Source organism: Mustela erminea, chromosome 2 (assembly GCF_009829155.1).
Source record: "Mustela erminea isolate mMusErm1 chromosome 2, mMusErm1.Pri, whole genome shotgun sequence".
NCBI classification, from domain to species: Eukaryota; Metazoa; Chordata; class Mammalia; order Carnivora; family Mustelidae; genus Mustela; species Mustela erminea.
The window spans coordinates 115,634,792-115,642,574 of NC_045615.1; the positions used below are offsets into that span (position 1 = coordinate 115,634,792).

Here is a 7,783-nt window from a genome sequence, read left to right on the forward strand (position 1 = left end):
AAGAAACATCACAGATCCTGCATTGCATATATTGTTTACTTTTTGTATATTGTGATGCTTTGCCATCTTAAACTTTCCTGGCTGAGGAGAGACTGCCCATGCCCTCATGGCTAGCCAATTCTTAGAGGTAGCAAAGGACTCAACTGGCAGCATGCCTTTAATATGCAAACTAAAAAGTCCCAACACAGAAACTTCTCTATCTGGCCAGTTCATGGCAGGAGCAATATCCTGCTGAATCATCCCAGGGTCAGATGCCAGAACCACCTCCTTAAGCCCACTGAAGTCACTCCAACTCGCCAATCTTAAACCATTACTCTGCCCTGTTTTGTTTTCTCTTTGGAAATGTCAATAAAGTTTTTGGCCTAAACTTTGCCTTTGATGCTGTCTTCCTCAACCTGACCGAAACCTAGCACTTCCCCTGTGTGATTTTGTGTGGCATGTGAGATCCCCTTGCTAGGACCTGTGACTATAATCAACTTGTTTTCTTTTGTCTCCTCTGTGGCGACCCCTAACAGAAGATCACCTAAAAGCACATAGGAACACATGCTTCCTTCAGACAAAAAGAAGAGGCACCTCTTCTCTCCAAATGTGTTGTCCCGAGTCAGGAATTTTTGGCAAACATTCCATCCCACTCCTAGTCAGGAACAGGCAGAATAATGGTATTAGGGACACTGGTGATCAAGGCACTCCTGCAAATTTCAGGCACAGTTTTGGCACACAGCGCTTTTCATTGTCTTCTAAGAGCAATTTCAACCTCCCACTGCCCAGCCCATGACTCTCTCTTGTTAAACCTCTGTGAGTAGCCCTGCTGCAACCATGAATCATACACTGAGGGCTTCACACAGCCTGGGTTTATGGAGCTGCATTACAGGAGACTATATCTCAGATGGCCCCAGTGCAGCCAAAACAATCTGTCACTTTTAATTCTTCCTGTCACCTCATTAAGTATATGGGAATGTTGACAATAAAACACATTTTCACACAAACACGCAAGGCTCACACCACCCCAAAATGTAACATTTCCTCCTCTTGTATTCAGATGTGGTTGTAAATATCCAGTCATTGAAAGATTCACTGAGCAAACATATGTGCTGGTCTACTGTATATAACTGACAGAGGCAAAGAACAGTCTCCATGGACACATAAAGCAATTAAAAATAACTGTGCTTCAAAGCAGACTACTATAATACAAAGGTCAGGACCATAAATATGAACAGGATGGCAGTAATGTCTCTATCTAAATATACCCCCAAACACACAACTACAACAGGTCAGATCTCAAAGGTTAATATTAAAAAAAAAAAATCTTTGAAATTATGCCATATTCTTCCCATGCCTTTTCCTTCTTGTGATCTTTTCATCAAAGGTTAATATATGTGAATCCAGTGGAAAAATTTTATCAAGGCCAAATATGTGTCATCAGCCACTATTTTATTCAATGTGAAACATTTAGCCTTGGACATATGATACAATGAAGGAGCTCTAGCAAATATTCTCTGAAAGGAAAATGTCTGTTTCTTCTCCTCTGCACCCCCCTCCAGCCTTGCTTACTAGGTTGCTTGTTTTTATATTAACTGCGCAGAAGTCTGAATTCCTCTCAAAGCTGTAGAGAGATGTTCTGAGGGCCGGGATAATTTTTGCAGTAACACACTGAGTGTGATAATAAGGTTTATGCATGGTTGTAAAAAATGTGCTGACAGATGGAAAAGGAGCCACCTCGGTCTGCACAGCATTCATTTTTATATATATTTTAAAAAAATCATACTACACCTGAGTCTGATTCAAACAGCAGTTCTTCCTCCCGCTGTCTTCTAGGAACAGAAATATTTTAGAGTATATAGAAAAATTCCAACCCCCAGTGGACTGATACGCTAAAATTTCAAGTTCTGTGCAGAGTATCATAGGCTCCTGTATTACCATTCAAGGTGTCATGTGCAATGAAAAACTTATTCCCTCCAACCATGAATCTCTATGTAGTAAGTGCCTCAGATCGTGAGCAAGTAAATGCAGCAAGGAAAAAAGATGTGAGCAGAGTGGCTCCCACAATGGAGAGGCACTGCCCATCTCTTCCTTAAAAAGCAAAATGCCTCATATCAGGGAGATCATATGATACGAGAAGTGGTGATGCAACATGGGGGCTTAAGTGGGTAGGAGAAGAATCAATGAAACAAGATGGGATTGGGAGGGAGACAAACCATAAGTGACTTTTAATCTCACAAAACAAACTGAGGGTTGCTGGGGGGAGGGGGTTTGGGAGAAGGGGGTGGGATTATGGACATTGGGGAGGGTATGTGCTTTGGTGAGTGCTGTGAAGTGTGTAAACCTGGTGATTCACAGACCTGTACCCCTGGGGATAGAGTATTATGCCTCCATCAGAAAGGATGAATACCCAACTTTTGTAGCAACATGGACGGGACTGGAAGAGATTATGCTGAGTGAAATAAGTCAAGCAGAGAGAGTCAACTATCATATGGTTTCACTTATTTGTGGAGCATAACAAATAGCATGGAGGACATGGGGACTTAGAGTGGAGAAGGGAGTTGGGGGAAATTGGAAGGGGAGGTGAACCATGAGAGACTATGGACTCTGAAAAACAATCTGAGGGTTTTGAAGGGACGGGGGGTGGGAGGTTGGGGTACCAGGTGGTGGGTATTATAGAGGGCACGGATTGCATGGAGCACGGGGTGTGGTGCAAAAATAATGAATACTGTTATGCTGGAAAAAAAAAAAAAAAAAAAAAAAAAAAAAAGCAAAATGCCAGCTAATTCGCCAAAGATTCATTTTCATCCAAGGAAATGCAAATATGAGTGCAGATTGAATGAGAGCACTGAAGTCGTCTCTACTTTGTGATGTGATATTTGAGAGCACATTGGTTAGAGGAAAAGAGCACTGTGAGGTAAATTCCTCACTCTTAACAACATGAAGCAACAATGATCAACCCATCTGGCACTACTGACTTGATTCTCTAAGCCATGGTACCGTCTTTTTGGGGGAGCAACCAGCTCCTGACATCTTCTCTCTCGCAGACCTATTACCATACTCGTAGAAGAGCCCATCTTATGCTAAAGCAAATGGATGAATAAATGAATGAATGGATGAATGAATGAATAAATGAAACAGAAAACAAACAAACAAAAAAACTCATGTTCATCCTCAACCTTTTTCTGATGAAATGCATCTGTATTAATTTGTTAAGCTTGTGGTTACCAAGCATCACAAATTGAGTGGATTAAACAACAGAAATGTCATAGTTCTGGAGGTCAGAAGTCCAAAATCAAGGTGTTGGCAGAGTTGGTTCCTTCTGAGGGCCACGAGGAAGGATGTGTTCTGGGCCACTCTCGTTGGTTTCTCTAAATCTTTTCACATTGTCTTCCCTCTACTTGTGTCTCCATGCCCAAATTTTCCCTTTTCCATAATGATGTCAATCATCTTGGGTTAGAGACTGTCCTGATAACCTCATTGAATCTAGAGACCCTATATCCAAATAAACTTACAATCTGAGGTACTGGGAGGTTAGAACTTCAATAAATGAATTTTGGGTAGACACAATTCAATGTAATACAGAATCTTCTACTGAAACAACAACACAGAGCTTCCATTTATCCACTGGTCTTATCTCTTCCTCTGCTGGAAAGTGAGGTCCCTCACATTCCTGCCATCCTCAGAGCACAACTTCCAGGGAGAAGAGCAATTTTTTTTTTCCAATGTTGCTAAAGATGCTCCTGAGTTATTATACTTATTAACTTTTGCTTCTTACAAATCCATAACAATAAGCTATGCAACTGCTAATTCTCTCTAATATTTTCTTCAATCAACTTCACAATTGGTCCCAACATTCAACCACTATTTTGGCAGCTGGTTCACAGATACTATTCTCACTTTGGATTCTGGCATGAACATAGAATACTTCTGTATCCACAGCATGAATCACCCACAACCTACCCCATCTGCTCTTGATCTCTTCAACCCAGGTGACCTTCAGCTGCAGTCCACTTATACTGCCTGATCATTTACATACTCTATCTAGCCTCTTCCTTACATATATGTGTTAGTTCTGGAAATTTAAATTCAAATACTCCTTCCTTTGACTGCTATCTGTTCATGTCAATTTTCTCATTTCTCTACTTCATTTACAGCATCGATTACCAACTTATGGTATTACATGGAAAATTAGTGTTTCAGTATGTTAATAAGATCACACAGAGGCTGATAAAATGGTGTGTGGTCAAATAAATTTAGGAGAATGAGGTTAATAAAAGTTGAAACATTGTGCTGTTTTTCCTCACAGCAGCTGCCCCTTTCCCCACAATCATGCAGAGCCAAGTACCCTTGCCTGGAATCAGACTGCAACCTCAGCCATGCCTGCCCCCTGCCACTGCCTCTGGACCATGGACCCCCGCAAAGTGAGCAAGCTTTGGGCCTTCATGAAAATGTGTAACTAGGATCCAAGCATTCTGCACATTGAGGAAATGCACTTCCTGCGAGACTGGGTGGAGAGCGTGAAGGGTACAATACCACCAGCCACTCATAAAACTAAATCAGACAGTATCAAGGAATAAAAAACAGGTAATAAGAAGGGGGAGGAAAACATAAAAACAGATGAACTATCAAGTCAGGAAAGTGATCTAGAAACTGACAATGAAGGCATGAATGAACCAGATACTTACTCTCTAAGAAATAGGAGATGAAAATGTAGAGATAACCAAGGAAATGATGGATCAGGCAAGTGATAAAAAGGCTGCTGCCATTGATGTCCTAAATGATGGTGTACTACAGAAAGCCACTGACTTGTTCACAGATGTCATCAAACTGAATCCTTGCTTGGCCATTCTGTACACCAAGAGAGCCAGTGTTTTCATCAAACTACAGAAGCAAATGCTGCCATTCGAGATGGTGAAAGAGCTATTTAAGTAAATTCCTGTTCAGCTTAGTCTTTTAAGTGGCAAGGGAAAGCACACAGACTTCTGGACCACTGGGAAGAAGCAGCACATGGTCTTGCCCTTGCTTGTAAACTGGATTATAAAGAAGATGGTAGTGCAATGCTGAAAGGAGTTCAACCAAAGGCCCAGAAAACGGCTGAACATCAGAGAAAGTATGAGCAAAAACATGAAGAGCAAGAGATCAAAGAAAGAATAGAAAGGGTTAAGAAGGCTCCAGAAGAACATGACAGAGCCCAGAGGGATGAAGAGGCCAGACAACAATCAGGAGCTCAGTGTGGGTCTTTCCCAGGTGGTTACCCTGGGGGAATACCTAGTAATGTTCCTGGAGGAATGGCTGGAATGGCAGGGGGAATGCCTGGAATGGCAGGAATGCTTGCACTCAATGAAATTCTTAGTGATCAAGAGGTTCTAGCAACCATACAGGATCCAGAAGTTATGGTGACCTTCCAGGGTGTGGCCTAGAACCCAGCAAATATGTCAAAATGTATCAGAAATATCAAAATATCAAAATATGTCAAATATATCAGAGCAATGCAAAGGTTATGAATCTCATCAGTAATTGTCAGCGAAATTTGCAGGTCAATCATAATGCCCTTCTGACAAACAAACCCTCGCTGAAGGAAAAGCAACTTTGATCATCTAATGGAGGTCACAATAATATAAATGAGTGTACCTCTGACCTTCTCATGAAGAAAGCTGTGCTGAGACTCCCTGCCCCTCTGTCCCCTACATTCTACAGTGGTTTGTCATTAGGGTATTCATTCACATAATGTTTTCCTACTATGAACTACAAACTTTAAACAATTTTTTTAAACCTTAAAAATATTTAAAAACATATTAAAAGGGTGTGTTAAACCTTAGATTTTTCTTTACTGATCATTTCAGGTTTTTTTTGCTTTGGATTAATTGGGCAAGGAAGATACTTCAGTGTGGAAGATTTTTGCTCAGTTTGAGTGAAATAAAGGTTTATAAGTGAGAGGCAAATATAACACTTAAATATATGACGTTTGAGTTGGAGATAGGGTTTCTTTGGAATTTTGACTTGTTTTTTTAAAATGCTTTATTTTTTAAACACAATTTATTTGGATAAAAACATTGGGACCACAAGTATTGCAGTAAGACCCAGGTAGGGGCCAGAAGCGCTTGGCAGGGCAGCAGCAAACCTCCCTTTTATATAGTGTGCACCCTTGTGCAGATGCATTTAAATCTTATGCCGTGGTGAAGGGATGATTTTTATAATGCTGCAGTAGAATTGGATTACTTAGCTGTGTTCTTATCTGATATAAAAAATAAATCTTTTGGATTATTTCCACACAGAAAAAAGTTGCAACATTTCTTTACCCAAGGAATGTTATTTGTTCTGAATAACCAAGATTTTGTGACTGCTTTAACCAAAGTAATGTCAGCAATTTAAGAAAGAAAGAAAGAAAGAAAGAAAGAAAGAAAGAAAGAAAGAGAGAAAGAAAGAGAGAAACCTAGTGAACCACAGAACACCAATCTGGGAATTAGCAGATTACAACTGTTCTTTAATCCATAAACCCTATTCTCTCCCCAACCCCTCATTCCAGTTATCCACTGCTTCCTCTTCTACTCAGTCTTTTTTCTACATCCATCCAGTAAACTCTGTCCTTTCTAGTCCTGCATATGAGCTCACATTCTGCAACTTTCAGTAGGCCTTTGGAACTTCAAGCAAAAATACCCATGCTAAATCCTTTTTCAATTTAACCCAGCATATAACAAACTATCACTATTTTTTACATCACCTGTTCACCCACTTCACTCCATCTATTTCTCTCTTTTTTTCTTGCGTCTTCAACTCTTCTCTATGGGTTCTATCTCCTACAGTAGTAAATCTATTTAAAGGAGTTTCGTTACAATTTTCTTTTCCTTTTTCACAACTTCCTTCTTGAGGTTTTGGCCTTATCATCTTTTTAAAATTAAATTCCATGAGCATGGAGTATCTTTCCACTTACCTGGGCCTCTTTGATTTCTTTTACCAATATCTTATAGTTTCAGTGCACAGGTCTTTCACTTCTTTGGTTAAATTTATTCCAAGGTATTTTATTCTTTTTGATGCGGTTGTAAATGGGATTGTTTTCTTAATTTCTCTTTCCAGTAGTTCATTATTAGTGTATAGAAATGCAACAGATTTCTGCACAGTGATTTTGCATCTTGCAATTTTGTTAAATTCATTGGTTAGTTTGACAGGTTTTTTGTTTGTTCATTTTTGTTTGCTTGTTGTTTTTGGTGGGAAAGTAATTCTTGATAAAGACAATGAAGATACTTAAAAAATGTCCAAAAAGTTATGATACAAATACTAGATTACAAGATAGAAGTAGAAATTAATAAAAGATGGTAAATGTATTTGAATTATCAAGGGAGAATGATTAGATATATACCATTTAAAAATAGACATTTTATTTTAGAATAGTTTGTATTTATTGAAAAAACCATAAAGATAGTAATAGGCTTTCCATAGAACATATATGGTTTCCTCTGTTTTTATCTTATATTTGTCACATTTAATGATACATTTGTGGCAACTCATGAACCAGTATTGTATGTTATCATCAAAGTCCTTACTTTATTAAGCTTTCCTCAGGTATTACCTAATGTCCTTTTGTTGTCATTGTTCAAATGTATCATATTACATTTATTTATCATGTCTCTTTAGACTCCCTTAGACTGTGATAGCTTCCATTATTTTCCTTGTTTTCATGACTATGATAGTTTTGAGGAATAACTTTGTAGAATGACCTTTGAAGGGATTTGTCTGTTGTTTTCACATGATTAGATTGAAGTTATGGGAGTTTGGGAGGGAAGTACCATTTTAATCACATTCC

At 39.0% G+C, this 7,783-nt stretch overlaps 1 pseudogene; it reads left to right on the forward strand.

The window, feature by feature from the left end:
- The first annotated feature begins 4,388 nt into the window (after positions 1-4,388).
- On the forward strand, positions 4,389-5,529 carry LOC116583709 (annotated as a pseudogene).
- The last annotated feature ends 2,254 nt before the right edge of the window (positions 5,530-7,783 follow it).